This window comes from Elephas maximus, chromosome 24, assembly GCF_024166365.1.
Source record: "Elephas maximus indicus isolate mEleMax1 chromosome 24, mEleMax1 primary haplotype, whole genome shotgun sequence".
NCBI lineage: Eukaryota > Metazoa > Chordata > Mammalia > Proboscidea > Elephantidae > Elephas > Elephas maximus.
The window spans coordinates 65,021,553-65,041,032 of NC_064842.1; the positions used below are offsets into that span (position 1 = coordinate 65,021,553).

Sequence of the window (19,480 nt, forward strand, 5' to 3'; positions counted from 1 at the left end):
TATAGAAGGTCTTCTGTCTGTTTGGATGTTTAATTATTTAAGGTACTGTGTCTTAAATTGTCCTGAAGCCTTAATAAATGATTTTAGATTCACAACCTGTGTTGGATCTTTGGCCTGAGGCCCTTTCTTAATTTGAGACTTCTTTGCTGAGAGAAAGTTTTATTTTTGAATTCACTGTGTACTGACTCGTTTGTACACAATATATTTTTTTCTTCAGCTCATCTCTCTACACTTACGTTTTAACATACGTCATGAAAAGCCAATTAGCATTTTTATATTCTGTCTGGAAGTTTCTTTAACAAATCTTCCCACAGCAACATTTTGCAAATATTTCTTGATGTCTTCTTACGTATTTTATGTTTGATGGTCACGTTGGGTCCTTATTTCATTTGAATTTATTTTATCTTCATTATGTGATTTAGAATCTACATTTAGTTTTCAAAAGGTATTATCCCCATCAAAATTAATGATTTCCATTATTTATCAAAAAATACAAATTATGCACGTATCATATGCTATTTAGAAACTCAATCACTCATACTTATTGCCAGAGCCCTAATTTCAGAGCAAAAACACCACTGCAAATTATGACAGGAGGACAAATATAATTTTTAATTAGTTTACCATATATAAAAACAATCATATAGGAACAATGGAGCCAGATTGGCAAAGCAAGAGCAAAATAACTTGATACAACACAAAAGAAGAATTTAAATGGGATGAACAAAATAGCAAAACAATATTTTAGAAACGTAACCTGTATCCAGTTTGGTTGCTGCCCTTTTGGCAAATTATGCTCAGCATCGATATCACATAAAATGTTTCTCCAGCCACCTCCTCAAGGCACCCTTGACTTCTTTATTTCTCACACTGTATATAAGGGGGGTTCAAGACAGGTGTGAAGATGGTATAAAACACTGAGACCACCTTATCATGGTCCTCTGAATCGTTAGATTTGGGCCTCATGTAGATGAACATGATGGTGCCATAGAAGAGTCCCACAACCGCCAGGTGAGAGGAGCAGGTCTTAAAAGCTTTTTTCCAGGCTCCAGCTGACCACATGCAGAGCACTGCAGCCAGGATAAGGCTGCATGAGGCCAAAATTAGAGACAAAGGGATCAAGAGCATCAGAATGCAGCAGACATACATGAAAAACTCAAAAATCGTGGTGTCAGCACAGGCGAGGCGTACCAGTGATGGTGCTTCACAAAAAAAGTGATTGATTTCCCGTGAGTGACAGTAAGGGAAACTCAAAGTGGCACCAGCCTGCATCAGCCCATCGATCCCTCCCAGGAGCCAGGAACCTGATGTCACGAGTAAACAGAGCTTCTGACTCATGAGAATGGGGTAGCACAGTGGGTGACATATGGCCACATAGCGGTCATAGGACATGGCCGTTAAGAGGAAGCATTCACTCCCTCCCAGAGTGAGAAGGAGGAAGATCTGGACTCCACAGCCAGTGGGAGAGATAGACCTAGTGTCCATCAGGTAGTTGGCTGCCATTTTGGGAACGACGGTGGAGACCAGCATCATGTCCATGAAAGAAAGCTGGCTAAGCAGGAAGTACATGGGCATATGGAGTTGAGGGTCCACATGAATGAGAATGATCATAAATAAGGGTGTTGCCCATCAGTGAGGTGATGAAGATCATAAGCACCATGGCAAACAGGAATAGGTGGATCTGTGTGTGCTTAAAGAGCCCTAGAAGAATGAAGTTTATTCCTGTGGTGCCATTTGCATTGACCATGGCTCTACTGGTGCCTGAAAGATGTAAAATGATGTAGAAATGAGATTTGGTTTAAAAGGAAAAAAAAATTTTTTTTTTTTTTTTTAAAGGAAGCTTGTACATATCTTTATGAAAACTTGATCAAATGACTTGGGAAATCTCAGACTTGGAGGGCTAATTACTACTTTAATCTTTCACTTACAAACAAGATTTTTGCCATAGCATACTACTATCCATCTCTGCTGTTACTATACATTATTTTGTATTCACACAAAATTAGATAACATACATGTACAGTAGTACAAATTACACCTCTATTGTTTTTTAATAATTTGTCAGTATGCCACATGTAATTTACTCATGGTGTTAAGAAATATTACTTATGCAATCCGAGTTCTTTACACTTTGGGTATTTCTATATTGAAGGAAATTCAGATTTATGCTCTTTAGTAGGTATTGATGTGATATGCCTATAGTTATTACTTTTGCATGTATTTTAGATATTTGCTTAATGGATTCTCACATGATTTTCTTCAATATCAAGACAAATTAAAATTTCAAAAGTTTCAAAAAAATTACAACTGATAAAACTAAGTTTGATGGGGAAAAAACAAAAGCAAAAATTCTCTATTCCACACTTACATGCAGCCTGTGCTCTAAACACACTAGGCTTTCAGCCGCCACAGATACTACTGTACCCATCACCACATCATTTATATTATCATGACTTGCATTCCGGATCATGGTGCCTACATCTCGTTAAGTTTAGAACCCCCTCAACATTTAAACTTTTATGTATTATGTTCTCAAACAATGCTGCTGATTTTAATTTAATATATAATATATCCATTCTAAGGGAGCCCTGGTGGCACAGTGGTTAAGCTTTCGGCAGCTAACCAAAAGGTTGGCAGTTCAAACTCACCACCACTCCTTGGAAACTCAATGAGGCAGGTCTACTCTGTCCTATAGGGTCAGAATTGACTTGACAGCACAGGTGTTTTGGTTTTATCCATTCAAAAAAGTTAATAATTTCATAAATGAACATGATTTGTATTGCATGCAATTTTCACGTAAATTTGGACATCAATAATCTTATACTTTTAAAAGTAGAAGACAAAAACTAATCCATTGATTATGACTTATCCAAATGATATTCTCATATAATGAACCTGAGGTCCAACATCTCCCACAGGTAAAATGTACAGGTACTCATTCACTTTCAGAATAGCTCCTCTTTTCACTAGAACCTATAACTTCCATTTCTTTTACGTCTAAGTATTTTTGGTGGTAGGAATGGGTGCACATGTAAATGGATTCACCTATTATACTTAGGTGAGTGGTGTCTTTTGCTCACAAATTCAAATTGTCAAAGAGAGCTGTGAATTCAGGATTACCAACAGTATTATGTTTGGACTTCATTCATAATCTGTGGTGTAGTAAATCCTTTTTTAGTTTTTCTGTAATTTATTTGGAAAACATTGCAAATTTTGTGAATGGTCTATGATCTTCAGACCTTTAATACATATTAAAATTTTTTGATTCTTAGTATATACCAACATTGACTTTCATATCAATAAAATATGTAGATGTTCCATTTTTCGAAATTGATATAAATATGCTATAATAGTGAGCATATCATTCTTTTATGCTTTGTTCCCTCAAATATATATATTTTGAGTGAAATATATATATATTCAGTTTAATATATTATTAACTACTGCCAAATTTTATTACATCATATATATGCAATTTATATATATAAATATAGATGTATATATATATATATATAATGTTTATTTAAGAATACTTAGCTTCTTCCCAATCTTTTGTTAATATAACCCATATCCTTGTGCATGTGGCAATATTTTCTCAAGCAACTATTTCACTAGAATATTTTGGGTTTAAGATAATTGCATCTCCACCTTTTACACTCCAGTCAACTGTCAATTTGTGTGATAATTCCTCCACATATTTTACTGTTACATGCGATAATTAACAGCAATCATGTAAGTGTGAAAATAGATTTAAATTGCATGTTACTTAAGTTACATGGCAGAAACTCTTTTAATCTATTCATCGACCTCTTGGATTTCTTCTGCAAACTGTGAATATCTCTAATTCATGGTTTCTAGATTGTTTGGCTTTTTCTTAATAATTTAAAGAATTTCCCATGTATTTTGTAATTTATATATTTAATTATATATATAATTTATATATCTTTATAACTTGTTATTTATATGCATTGTGAATATCTTCTCCAGTTGATTTTATATATTTGACATTTTTGTTATTTTGGACTGAAGTTTTGCATTTTATACTACATATATTTGGGATACTTATATGATATTAATAATTTAATATTAATGTTCTGCATTTCATTAATTTTAAACAATTTCAATGTTATTTGGATCAAACAACTTGTTATTGGTATATAAGTTGTTTGAATCTATGATCATTGTTGATTTAATATTACATTGTACTGTCTTTGCATGCATGAATATTAAACATATTAAACTCACAAAATGTATTGCTATAGTTCATCTTTTACTTTGTAGTCTCTGATTTTTTTTTAAAACAAAATAGGGATAATCAGTGTTCTTAAAGGCCATTAAAACATAGGTGTAAAATAGTCTGTGTCTGTAGATTTTTTTTTTTTTTAAATAATGTATTCACTTTCCTATTAGTTTCAGGTAAGCTGTGTTTTCCTATTACTTTTTAAATTCATATGACTTTCTGTTTTTAAGGAAACATTTTCCTTTCCTATTTTCTTTGTTAGCGTTTCTTACTGCATTGGGTGGAGGGACAGGTCTGTGTCTCTGGCTGCCGCTGAACTGGAGGTCATGACATGCAAAGTTCATTCACTTAAGCCGGCCCTGGGTCAGGGCACACTGGGTATAGACATACGAGTTACGAGTTGCTTAAATAACACGAAGACTAGGAGTCAGAATTCTAAAGACCTGTCCATATTTTGTTCACAAATACGTGTGATATTTGGGGAAGGTCACTTACTTTGCTATGAGCCACTCTCCTTGTTTCTAGACTGGGAAAATTCGCAGACTTTGGTAGACAGCTGTGCTGGAGCACTGGTTTCATTTGTTTCCAGCGGGGCTCATTCTCTGCTTCGGCCATTTGATAACCACCTGCTAAGGCCCTGAGCTTAAGGGCAGCTTTCCAATGTTTCTCAGATGCCAAGATTCAATTAATATGATTTTGAAAGTCTTCTGTAGATTTAAATTTAAGACGAAATTATTTTAAACTAACAGTATTTGAAAATATTATCATATCAGGCATTCTATTCGCTGGACAAACAGTTCATATAATGTGAAATATATGTATATTTCACATTTAATCAGTATAAATTACGAAGTTCAGAAAAGTTACATGACTAATCTAATAAACATTTAAACTGGTAGCTGCATTCATCTGAAGGTTGTCTGAACATAGAAGTACATATTTAATGGCCAGGTTTCTGGAGTTTGAATACCTATGCCACTGTTTAGTAGTTGGATAAATTTGAGCAATATGCTTAAACCTCAGTTTCATTATGTGCAAAATGAGATGACATAATAGTGTCTACTATAGGATTATTTGATACCTACAAAATAAAATGTATGTAAGTACACTGGAAAATGCATGCACAAGAAGATAGCTCTATAAAGTTATTGATTATTATCATTATTATATTGTTATTGGCCATACATAGATGTTTCCTACCAAAATATTTTGCAAGTAAAATTAGTATTTTCCCATAACTCACATGTAATGTAATGTTACTTATTTCATACCGAAGAACAAAAATATCATTACATATCAGTCTTCATTTTTCAGCATAAGTGACATGTTTTCTGTGTTCCTTTAGATTTTTCTGTCTGCCCTCTGTCTGTCTACCTTCTATGAATTTATTTTGAACATAGAGGAAACACTCATGACCATGGTAAATTTAATTATTCCAAGGCTATTAGGTTACTTGATTATTAATTTTACAATGTGTTCTCATGCCTTTAATATTCAATGTGTTATAAGAATTGTAATAGGTATCAAGAAACTTGTCACAAATTCAATAATGTCTCAAAATTCAATCAAAATTTTTTAAAATAGCAGGTAAAAAGAGAAAATATTATCTGTATTTCACAGCAAAAACGCAGTTGTTCCCAAGTGAATTCAATTCTGTGTAATTCCACACTACCAAAGTACAAGAGGGTATGTAGGTCAGATAAACTTCTAGTTGTCTGTAATATTTCTATACAATTTAAAAGAGGATAAAAACATATTCCCATTTATTTTCTAGTTGTATAAAGTGGGTAATTGCAGAGAGCTCAGAGTACTTTTAGATCCATTGTCACATTTTTCTGTCTACCTCAATGTGGAGTTCCCAGAATTAGCAAAGCTTCCCCTTTCTCAAAGGTACACTCTGTGTTACATACCCACCTGTCCAATATTCTGGCCTGGCACTAGTATGTTCATTTCTTCAATTCAATCCAAAACAATTCCAAGCCAAAATGACTCTTATTTCACATCTGCATGTTATAGATGGAGTAACTCAGACATAACAAGGATTTTTATAACTGTAGCAAACAATGTCCCAAGTACTATGTTAACCCTGGATGTGCATTTCCTCATGGAATGTCACAACAATTAAATGAGGTAAACTGTCACTGTTTCAGATTTGCAGATGAAGGACTGGAGGGTTAGATTAATTAATTTTTCCCTGGTCTCAAAAGTAGGAAGCATGGGTCCAAAATCCTGGTCATGAAAGTAAACTCCCCACAGTTATTTTGGGCTGGCCAGCCAGTTTTTTGTTCCAATTATTATCTTAATAATGACAAAACTTTTTGAATAAAACAAACAACATAAATAAAGAAAAAAAACTTTCTGAATAAAACAAACAGCATAAATGAAGAATGGACCCTCAAACACATCGCTGTTGTTAGGTGCCATTAAGTCACCTAACACACGGCTACCCCGGGCAAAATGCTGCCCAGTCCTGCGCCATTCCCATAATCGGTTGTTGATCGGACTATTGCCATCCATCAGGTTCACTTTGGCTGACTTTTCAGAAGTAGATCGCTCGCCTTTTCTTCCTAGTGCATCTCAGTCTGGGAAATCTGCTGGAGCTCACTGGAGCAACTGTGAGTTCTGTGAAGTTAGGCAGCTCTCTTATAAACTGTGTGTCTCAGGTTAGTGTATTTAAAATGGGTAACTGTCTTACTTTGTAAAAATGAAAAAAGATAGTGCATGTAGAATGTTTAATTAAATTATTTATATTTAGTATGTTATCAAACATAAATTTTATCTCTACACAAACTTTCTCCCAAAGAGAAATTCATGAATAGAGAATTTAATAGAATCAGATATATGCATCCGTTTACCTTAGAGTCAGAGTATTAACTAAGACTCAACTTTCCTGAAAAGCTTAGTTCCCAGATCGTCCCCGACTTAAGACATATTTGAGTTACAATGAACTGCCCTATGACTATCCTTTTTTTTATCTTTGTACATCTTATTATTAGTAATATGTACTACATATAACGTTGTAGCACGTAATTTGTTGATGTTATCATTCTCTTGCCAATCCCAAAGACAAATAAAGATTGGATTTATAAAGACATTGTTAATAGGAGACAAAAATAATGAATATTTAAAAAAAAATTAGATATTCTACTTATATCAGAGCTGACTTATGACAGAGTCTTCAGAATGGAACCCTGTCTTACACTGGGAAATACCTGTAATATTATTTTCATAACTACAATTTGATAAAGATACATTAGTGCAATATAATCATGAAAGGATGTTTTTTCTCACTGGAAATTAATACATAGTTTAAACCAAATTTTTATAATTTCTATGCATTCAAACATTATACACTCAATGTTTCTTTATGATATTCATTACCGGTAGGAATGCAATGAAGATTAATCTCATGGTAAAAGTGAAAAATCCTTTATTAGTCAATTTGGCAATATGGAGTGAGAGCCAGAGAGCTAGTCTTGTCCCTTGAAGCATTGCCATACCTTGTGGATATCATTCTAAAATATGACTGATAAAAGAAGGGATGGGAGGAGACCCTGTAAACACAAAGGGCATATTTTGCAAGGTTTTCCACAATGTGCATCCTGAACTGTTATAGAACTAATAAATTTCCCATGGAACGCAATATAACAGCTGGAACAATCTTAGATATCATGCTAATCGTATAAACAATATTTTTCAAATTGTAAAAAATGTATATGGAAGAATATAAAAGGAATAGTTATGATGTTATCAAGTGCAATGCAGGTGCTTTAATTTCTGTGCTTTCCAAATAGTACGATTTTGATATAGTTTTTAAAATTACGGAAATTAAGTGGGCCACAGTGAAAGCATTAGCGCATACCATCCCCGGTTGTAAGCACTCAGTCTAGGAGTCGTAGCACTAACCTGCATCAGAGGAGCCACCGTGCAGGAGGTGTGGAATACTCTAAGCCTCTGGTTCCCAGATCACTGTTCGGATCCCCACCACTGCCTCTGTTGCCGGTATAAAATACAAGGCACCTGGCTAAAGCCTTAGGGATTCCTGCGCTTCAGGCTGCAGAAATGCTCGTGGGAAAGCATTCGGAAGAATACAGATGACCAAACACTCTCCTCATTTATCACCTCCATACAGGATTATTTTAAAATCTCAGGATATTTGATCTCTGAAGAAAATGGCCTGTTTTATCAACATGCTAAAGTCAGGATGCAATTATTTTGAATATGATGCTTGCCTTATAATATTATTAGTATTAAATGAGATACGATGCATAAAGCACTTAACTCATGCCTGGAAAATACACTTAGTCCACAATCCTGTTAACCTAAACTTCCACAATAACTAACGTGTCAAGAAAGAGCTGGTAATGATGTGGGGAATAGAGTGTACTTTTAAACATGTCTTACCCAACAAAAGGCCATGACCGAACTGAACTTTTCCAGTCTTGAAACTTTCTAGCTATATATTTTGGGCCTGTTATAAAACCTCTCTGAGCCTGAGTTTAATCATCTGTAAAAGGGGCATAATAATGCCTCTTCCATAGGATTATTTTTAGGGATTACTGTATAGAATAAGGAGCCCTGGTAGTGCAGTCGTTAAGAGCTCAGCTGCTGACCAAAAGGCCAACAGTTCAAATTCACCAGAAGCTCCTTGGGAACTCCATGGGGCACTTCTACTCTGTCCTATTTGGTCGCTATGAGTTGGAATAGACTTGACGACAATGGGTTTGGTTTTGGTTTCAGGTATGGAATAAATATAAAGCACCAGATCTATCAAATAAGTATAATTTCATTATCTCCTTTCTTCTCTGCTTTAGCAGGATATGTTGACTTATGAACTGATGTACCGTAATGAGAGAATTTTTTTTAATGTCTTTATCTTGCAACAGAAAACAGTAAAAATCAGTTACCGTTGAGTTACGTCTGACTCATGGCAACCCTGTGTGTGTCAGAGTGGAACTGTGCTCTGTAGAGTTTTTAATGGGTGATTTTTCAGAAGTAGATCACCAGGTCTTTCTTCCAAGGTGCCTTTGGGTGGACTTGAACCTCCATCTTTTCAGTTAGCATCTGAACATGTTAACTGTACCAGCCAGGGACTCCACTCCAGGAGATTATACAGTATAACTGTTTGCACCACTCAGGAGCTCCAATATGGGAGGTTATACGATGCTGTATCACATGATCAAACTATAATAAGCATTGACTAATTGATTTGTTACAGCTCTGCTTATGAACTGGTTAAGGGTTAAGAAAATGGGCTGAATTATTGCAGTGCAATGAATCACTTTTATATGGCTTTTCTAGCCCTGGTCTTGTAATTTCACAAAATGATTGTCTGGGCCAAAATTTTGCAAGGTATTAGTAGATTTACTACAAAACCAGTGGATTGAAAATTCACTTAATGGGATTGTGCCGTTTGTGGTCCAACTAGGAGATTGGTCGCCGTTCCTATTCTGTTAGGCTTATATAAGGGCCAAATCCACAGAGGTTCTGGGGCCCCTCACTACCATCAAAAAGAGTGTAGAGTGGAGTGCATCCTTTGGACCCAGGGTCCCTGCACTGAGAACTCCCTATATTAAGAAGAGAGAGTTGTAACAGTGAAGACAGGGATGGTGGGCTTGCTGGTCCATAGAAAGAGAACTGAGTGTCTTTGTGCAGGGGTGTAACTCCTACTAAAGTACGATAACACTTGTACATGCAGGACAGAGACCTGAGTGTGCCTGGTGTAATTTGCTTCCTTCCCCCTTCGGGCACTGTGGTGGGAACAATACATGCCCTCATGCAGGGTAGGCCTTGGTATCATGGCAGCAAGACAGAGAACCACCCTGGCCTGGGTAGCATGGTAGGAGGCAGCAGCATAGGTCAAGAAGGGCCCAGTGGCAGAGGCTCAGGAGATCCTGTGCAGGGGTCTTTCCATTAGTGAAGCAAGGCCCAGTGAGGCCCAGGGGCAGAGCAGAAGCCTTGGAAGCCATGCAGGTGTCCTGGGTATCATGGTGGTAGTCAGAGGCAGTGGTGACATGAAGACAACATTTGACCAGAAACACAATGTGCCAGTACAGTGATATTAGAAAGAATATGAGTAGTTTGGAGAAGAATAAGCAGATCTCCTTTGAGAATTTGTTTTACTGTTTATTGTTTGCTTTCTAGAAATAATAATAATGGCTTTCACTTTGCCAATATTGTGTAAATGTCTTGATCACAGATGGCCGTAGCACTCATGGAATGGTTGATGCCAGTAGTTGTACATGCCTCATTCCTAGTTGTCTGGTAGTTTGAGGCACATCCTCTTTGCACGGGCAATGCGGTTAGGTAGACAAACCACGCAATTATATTATATAATTATACTAGGATTCTCAAACCAATCTATGAAGGGATATTTGAACTTTATTTTCAAACAGGCATATACCTATGGATATAGTCAATAATATGAGAAAAGAGAAGATGTAAGTAGAAATATAAGCCAAATTCTGGTAGCCCTCAATAAATTAGTTAAAAGAGAAAATAATAACATTAATATCAATAACAAAAATCAGGACAGTTAATATTTATTGAGTTATTAATTTCTGACAAAACAGTAGTAGTAGGAGACTTCAACACACCACTTTTGGTGAAGGACAGGACATCCAGAAAGAAGCTCAATAAAGACACGGAAGACCTAAATGCCACAATCAACCAACTTGACCTCATAGACATATACAGAACACTCTGCCCGACAGCAGCCAAGTATACTTTCTTTTCTAGTGCATATGGAACATTCTCTAGAATAGACCACATATTAGGGTATAAAGCAAGCCTTAGCAGAATCCAAAACATTCAAATATTACAAAGCATCTTCTCTTACCATAAGGGCATAAAGGGGGAAATCAATAACAGGAAAAGCAGGGAAAAGAAATCAGACACTTGGAAACTGAACAAAACAAAACACTGGATTATAGAAGGCATTAAGGAATAAAGAAATTCCAATGAGAATGAAAACACTTCCTGTAAAAACGCTGGGACACAGTGAAAGCAATGCTCAGAGGTCAATTTATATCAATAAACGCGCACATACAAAAAGAAGAAAGGGCCAAAATCAAAGAATTATCCCCACAACTTGAACAAATAGAAAGAGAGTAACAAAAGAAACTCACAGGCACCAGAAAAAAAAAATACTAAAAATTAGAGCTGAACTAAAAGAAATAGAAAACAAACAAAAAAAAAATCAAAAGAATTAACAAGACCAAAAGCTGGTTTTTTTGAAAAAATTAACAAAATTGATAAACCACTGGCCAAACTGACAAAAGAAAAACAGGAGAGGAAGCAAATAACCCGAAGAAATGAGATGGGCAATATTACAACACACCCAACTGAAATAAAAAGAATCATATCAGATTTCTGTGGAAAATTGTATTCTAACAAATTTGAAAACCTAGAAGAAATGGGTGAATTCTTAGAAACACACTGCCTACCTAAACTAACACAAAAAGAGGTAGAACAACTAAATAGACCCATAACAAAGGAAGAGATGGAAAAGGCGATCAAACCCCCCCACCCCAAAAAAGCCCTGGTTCGGACAGCTTCACTGCAGAGTTCTACCAAAGTTTCAGAGAAGAGTTAACACCACTACTACTAAAGGTATTTCAGAGCATAGAAAAGGACAGAATACTACCAAACTCATTCTATGAAGCCACCATATCCCTCATACCAAAACCAGGTAAAGACACCACAAGAAAAGAAAATTACAGACCTATATCCCTCATGAACTTAGATGCAAAAATCCTCAACAAAATTCTCGCCAATGGAATTCAACAACATATCAAAAAAATAATTCACCATGACCAAGTGGGATTCATACCAGGTATGCAGGGATAGTTCAACATTAGCAAAACAATTAACGTAATCCATGACATAAATAAAACAAAAGACAAGAATCACATGATTTTATCAATTGATGCAGAAAAGACATTTGACAAAGTCCAACACCTATTCAAGATAAAAACTCGAGCAAAACAGGAATAGAAGGAAAATTTCTCAACATAATAAAGGGCATTTATATAAAGTCAACAGCAAACATCGCCCTAAATGGAGTGAGCCTGAAAGCATTCCCACTGAGACTGGGAACCAGACAAGGATGCCCTTTATCTCCGCTCTTACTGAACATTGTGTTAGAGGTCCTAGCCGGAGAAATTAGGCTAGATAAAGAAATAAAGGGCATCCAGATTGGCAAGGAAAAAGTCAAAGTATCTCCATTTGCAGCTGACATGATCTTATACACAGAAAACCCTAAGGAATCCTTCAGAAAACTACTGAAACTAATAGAAGAGTTCAGCAGAGTATCAGGATACAAGATAAACATACAAAAATCAGTTGGATTCCTCTACACCAACAAAAAGAATATTGAAGAGGAAATCACCAAATCAATGCCATTTACAGTAGCCCCCAAGAAGATAAAATAATTAGGAATAAATCTTACCAGAGATGTAAAAGACTTATACAAAGAAAACTGCAAAACACTTCTGCAAGAAACCAAAAGAGACTTACATAAGTGGAAAAACATACCTTGCTCATTGATAGGAAGACTTAACATTATAAAAATGTCTATTCTACCAAGAGGGATCTATACATTTAATGCAATTCCGATCCAAATCCCAACGGCATTCTTTGATGAGATGGAGAAACAAATCACCAACTTCATATGGAAGGGAAAGAAGCCCCAGATAAATAAGGTATTACTGAAAAAGAAAAACAAAGTGGGAGGACTAACTTTCCCTGATTTTAGAACCTATTATACCACCACAGTAGTCAAAACAGCCTGGTACTGGTACAACAACAGATTCATAGACCAATGGAACAGAATTGAGAATCCAGATATAAATCCATCCACATGTGAGCAGTTGATTTTTGACAAAGGCCCCAAAACAGTTAAATGGGGGAGAAGACAGTTTTTTTTAACAAATGGTGCTGGCATAACTGGATATCCATCTGCAAAAAAGCGAAACAAGACCCATACCTCACTCCATGCAAAAAAAATGAGCTCAAAATGTATCAAACACCTAAATATAAAATCTAAAAAGGTAAAGATCATGGAAGAAAAAATAGGGACACTGTTCGGAGCCCTAATACATGGCATAAATAGTATAGAAAACATTATTAAAAATGCAAAACAAAAACTAGATAACTGGGAGCTCCTAAAAATCAAAAACCTATGCTCATCCGAAGACTTCACCAAAAGACTAAAAAGACTTACAGACTGGGAAAAAGTTTTCAACTATGACATTTCCGATCAGCGCCTGATCTCTAAAACCTACATGATACTGCAAAAACTCAACTGCAAAAAGACAAATAACCCAATTTAAAAATGGGCAAAAGATATGGACAGGCACTTCACTAAAGAAGACATTCAGGTAGCTAACAGATACATGAGGAAATGTTCACGATTATCAGCCTTTAAGGAAATGCAGATCAAAACTACAATGAGACTTCATCTCATTTCAACAAGGCTGGCGTTAATCCAAAAAACACAAAATAGTAAATGTTGGAGAGGCTGTGGAGAGATTGGAACACTTATGCACTCCTGGTGGGAATGTAAAATGGTACAAGCACTTTGGAAATCAATTTGGGTCTTCTTTAAAAATCTAGAAATAGAACTACCTTAGGATCCAGCAATCCCACTCCTTGGGATATATCCTAGAGAAATAAGAGCCTTTACACAAACAGATATATGCACACCCATGTTTATGCAGCACTGTTTACAATAGCAACAAGATGGAAGCAACCAAGGCGCCCATCAACAGATGAATGGATAAATGAATTATGGTATATTCACACAATAGAATACTATGCATCGATAAAGAACAGTGAGGAATCTGTGAAACATTTCATAACATGGAGGAACCTGGAAGACATTATGATGAGTGAAATTAGTCAGTTGCAAAAGGACAAATATTGTATAAGACCACTATTATAAGAACTTAAGAAATAGTTTAAACTGAGAAGAAAACATTCTTTTGTTGTTATGAGAGGGGGGAGGGAGGGAGGGCGGGAAAGGGGTTTAGATAGTAGACAAGAACTATTTTAGGTGAAGGGAAAGGCAGCACACAATACAGGGGAGGTCAGCACAATTGGACTAAACCAAAAGTTGTTTCCTAAATAAACTGAATGCTTCAAAGGCCAGCGTAGTAGGGGCAGGGGTCTGGGGAACATGGTTTCAGGGGACATCTAAGTCAATTGGCACAATAAAATCTATTAAGAAAACATTCTGTATCCCACTTCGAAAAGTGGCGTCTGGGGTCTTAAATGCTAGCAAGCAGCCATCTAAGATGCATCAATTGGTCTCAACCCACCTGGATCTAAGGAGAATGAAGAACACCAAGGCCACAAAGTGATTACGAGCCCAAGAGACAGAAAGAGCCACATGAACCAGTGACTACATCATCCTGAGACCACAAGAACGAGATGGTGCTCGGCTACAACCAATGACTGCCCTGACAGGGAACACAACAGAGAACCCCTGAGGGAGCAGGAGAGCAGTGGGATGCAGACCCCAAATTCTCATAGAAAGACCAGACTTAATGGTCTGACTGAGATTAGAAGGACCCCGGTGGTCATGGCCCCCAGACCTTCTGTTGGCCCAGGACAGGAATCTTTCCTGAAACCAACTCTTCAGAAATGGATTGGACTGGAAAATAGGTTGGAGTGGGATGCTAGTGAGGAGTGAGCTTCTTGGACACTTGAGACTATGTTGGCATCTCCTGCCTGGATGGGAGATGAGAGGGTGGAGGGGGTTAGAAGCTGGCGAAATGGACACGAAAAGAGAGAGTGGAGGGAGAGAGGGGGCTGTCTCAGGGGGATAGCAATTGGGAGTATGTAGCAAGGTGTATATAAGTTTTTGTGTGAGAGACTGATTTGATTTGTAAAGAAAAAAATTTTTTTTCTTTTTTTTCACTTAAAGCACAATAAAAATTATTAAAAAAAATTTATTGAGAAATTACTGAGTGAGCTATATCGTTCCTAACAGTCTATTTGCATGATTTCATCGAAGCAGATTCATGAAGATAATGTTATTTTTAGCTCCCACTGACTTTTGATGAAGCTGGATCTTAGTAAAGTTAAGTTACTGCCCAAGGTTAAAACCTTAAAAAGATTAAAATAAAAAATACTAGACTAGGAAAATGGTCTGGTGGTCTACTTCCAATAATTAGCCAATGTAAAACTTATGGATCACAACAGAACATTGTCTGACTCACTTCCTTTGGACAAACCATTAGGAGGGATCAATCTAATGCAGGACCTCATGCTTGGGGAAATACTGGGCCAGAGAGGGTAAGGGAGACCTTTGTTGAGGCAGACTGGCACCATAGCCACTACAGTCATTGCAAATTTGTACTTGTTTAATTAATTATTTTAATACATTTTTTACTGCAGTAGAGATATTTTTTATTTTATTGAAGTTTGTAAATAGATACAGTTAAACAAAAAGTCATAGTACAGTGAGATGAATTAACTCAAAGGGAAGAGACCTGAGTACAAATATCCTAGAAGAAGAAATAGAATATTTTTTGACATCTGGGAGCTGACCTGGCATTATCGATTATGTCTTTGTATTGCCAGGAGCTGGCCTTGATGTCTGCCTGTTGAACAGACATGGTTTTACAAAACATCAACATGGAAGATAGGAAAAAGATTTTCCAAAGGTGATCTTGTCTGAATCCCTGAAATCTGTGAATATGTTAAGTTACATGGCAAAGGAGAATTAAGGTTGTACATGGAATTAAAATTGTTAATCAGCTGACCTTAAGAACGAGTATCCTAAATTATCCAGGTGGGTTCATTGTAATACCAAGGGCCTTAAAAGTGGGAGAGGGAAGAGAAAGAGAGAATCAGAGATAGCAGTGTGAGAAGGACTCAGCTCAAAATTGTTGGCTTTGAAAAAAGAGGAAGTGGATTGTCATGGATTGAATTGTGTTCCCCAAAAATGTCTGTCAGCTTAGCTGGGCTATGAGTCCCAGTATTGTGTGATTGATTGTCCATCATTTTATGTGATTTCCCTGTGATGTAAATCCTATCACTATGATGAAATGAGATGGTTTAGTGGCAGATATACTGATGAGATATACAAGTTTGGATAGTGTCTTCAGCCAATCTCTTTGAGATATAAAAGAGAGAAATGAGCAGAGGGATGGGGGGCCTTATACCACCAAGAAAGCAGTGCTGGGAGCAGAGGGTGTCCTTTGGACCTGAGGTTCCTGTGCTGAGATGCTCCCAGACCAAGGGAAGACTGATGCTTCACAAGGACCTCCCTTCAGAACTAACAGAGAGTGAAAACCTTCCCCTGGAGCTGGCACCCTTAATTTGGACTTCTAGCCTACTGGACTGTGAGAGAATAAGCTTCTCTTTGTTGAAGCCATCCACTTGTGGTATTTCTGTTATAGCAGACTAGATGACCAAGACGGGGATCATGAGTGAAGGAATGTGGTTAGCCTCTAAAAGGTGGAAAGGCATGGAAACAGCTCTTTTACAGAGCCTCCAGAGGAAACAGAAGCTTATGAACACCTAGATTTTAGCCCAGTGAGAACAATCTCAGAATTCTTACTTTCAGAACTCTAAGATAATAAATTTTGTTTTGTTTAAGCCATTAAATGAGTGGTAATTTGATACAGCAGAAATAGGAAACTAAGAGGTGTGGCCAAGATGGTGGGATAGTCAGACTCCTCCTGTTGTCCCTCTTACAACAAAGACCTGAAAAAATAAGTGAATTGATTATATATGACAGTCTAGAAGCCCTGATCATAAAAGACAAAGCTGAAGAGTTGGATTGAGTGGCAGGGAGAAGGAGGGATAATTCAAAAACAGCAAAGGAGTGCCAGTTGTTAGGTTGCCAGTGCCCTGCTGACTAGGTCATCCTGTGCCTGCAGACTGAGGTGAGCAGTAGTGTTTGGGACGCACCTCACCATGTTGCGTGAGGCTGGGCAGCAGCGAGTCTGCACACACCTCTGGAGCTATGTGGAAGTGGCGCTGGACCTGCAAAGGTTAAGTGCAAACAACTAAGCTACCACTGGGAAGCAAAATAAATTCTACTCCCAGAGTTTCACAGCAGAGAACTGGTTACTTCCCCTCACCCACCCCCACCCTGCTCTGCTCTGAAACCAGTCTGGCAGTATTCAACAACTGTCACTCCCCCTAAGCCAGGAACTCCGGGTGAGTCAGGAGGCCCTGCCCCTTCACTGAGCCACTGGCATAAGGGGTCCGCAGACTTGCAGAATCCTTTACTCTTGCCTAGATCTGTGTGCAGTGGCTCAGTGGGTTTAGACCTGTGTGGGCTGATTCAACACCACATGCCATCATTATCATAACAGCAGGGCATACACCTGAAGCCCATTTTCAACTTCAGCAGCCAAGGGGGAGCTGCAGACTCATGACATTTGACATGACCCTGCCTGTCAAGCACAGAACCTCAGCCACCTACCCCAGAGGCCTGAGGGCTGGTGGTACCATTCACTCCATTTAAACCAAAAAAAAAAAAAAAAAAAACAAATCCAGTGCTGTCGAGTTGATTCCGACTCATAGTGACCCTATAGGACAGAGTAGAACTGCCCCATAAAGTTTCCACGGAGCGCCTGGTGGATTCGAACTGCCGACCCTTTGGTCAGCAGCTGTAGCACTTAACCATTACAGCACCAGGGTTTCCTCACTCCATCTAGCCACTCATATAACAGGGGTCTGAGAATAAATGGTGCCTCCCATTCCCTACAGTCAACAGAACTGTGTACCCAAGGATCGGCTTCAATACCCCTCACTACATGCTCTAGGGAAAAAGGAACACACCCTCACCAAGACATCCAGGGACAGCCATCAGCCCCCTGCCTTGTTCCACACGTACCCCCTACAGCAGCCGGATACCTGTTTCTGCTTCAAACACCAATCTGCAGCCCTGACAGTCTGGGACTGTAGGTGAGAGTCTGCACCACACATTCGGTGACTGAAAACCCGGACACCTGTGCCACACCAGAACATATGGAGAGGAAGTTAAAGGCAATATTAAAAAATAAAACGTTGGTTTAAATTTAGAAAAATAAAGGTAAATTTTAAGGTAACCACAAAGGAAGCTAACAATCCTATGCATCAAAATAAGATGAAAAACATGAGGACTTAGCAAAAACAAAATAAACAATAATGAAGAAATATGAAAAGAGAATACATAGGAAAAACAACTCAACAGAACAGAAAATTAAGTGGAACAAAGAAACTGCCAGCACCACCAAAAAAAACAAAAACAAAAAGAAGCAACAACAACAACAAAATGACAGCATTAGACTCCTACCAATCAATAATTACACTGAATGTAAATGGACTAAATGCGCTAATAAAGAGATGAAGAGTGGCAAAATTGATTAAAAAAATGCAATCTGTCTATATGCTGCCTATAACAGACACGACTTAGACTCAAAGACACAAACAAACCAAAACTAAAATGATGGAAAAAAATATCAAGTGAACAACCACAAAAAAAGAGCAGGAGAGACGATATTAATCTCTGACAAAACAGATTTAAAGCAAAATTCACCAGAAAGGATAAGAAAGGACACAGCTTAAAGTTTAAAGGGTCAATACACCAGGAGGACATAACTATAATAAATACATAGGCACCTAATGAGAGGGCCTCAAACCACACAAAACAAACCCTAATAGTATTGGAAAGAGAAATAGATAATCCACCATAACAGTAGACTTCAACACACCACTTTCAATGAAGGACAGAACATGTAGAAAGAAAATAAAGATACAGAAGATCATAGACATATACAGAAATCTATCCAGCAGCAGCCAAGTATACATTCTTTTCCAACTCACATGGAACATTCTTCAGAATAAACTGCATATGGGGCTGCAAAGCAAACCTTAACAGAATTCAAAACACTGAAATTTTACACAGCATCTTTTCTGATTATAATGACATAAAATTAGAAATCAATAACAGAAACAGCAAGGAAAAAAAATCAAATACATGGAAACCGAACAACACCTTGCTTAAAAACTACTGGATTATAGAAGAAACCAAGGATGGAAAAAATAAATTCATAGAATTAAATGAGAATGAAAACATGTCTTACCAGAACCTTTGGAAAACAGCAAAAGCAGTGCTTAGAGGTCAATTTATAACAATAAATGCACACATTCAAAAAGAAGAAAGTGCCAAAATCAAAACATTAACCCTACAACTTGAACAAATAGAGAGAAACAAAAGAAACCCTCAGGCACCAGAAG

General features: G+C 37.3%; 1 pseudogene; it reads right to left on the reverse strand.

The window, feature by feature from the left end:
- Nucleotides 1–809: 809 nt before the first annotated feature.
- LOC126066876 (olfactory receptor 2T33-like) lies at nucleotides 810–1,747 on the reverse strand (annotated as a pseudogene).
- Between the last annotated feature and the right edge of the window lie 17,733 nt (nucleotides 1,748–19,480).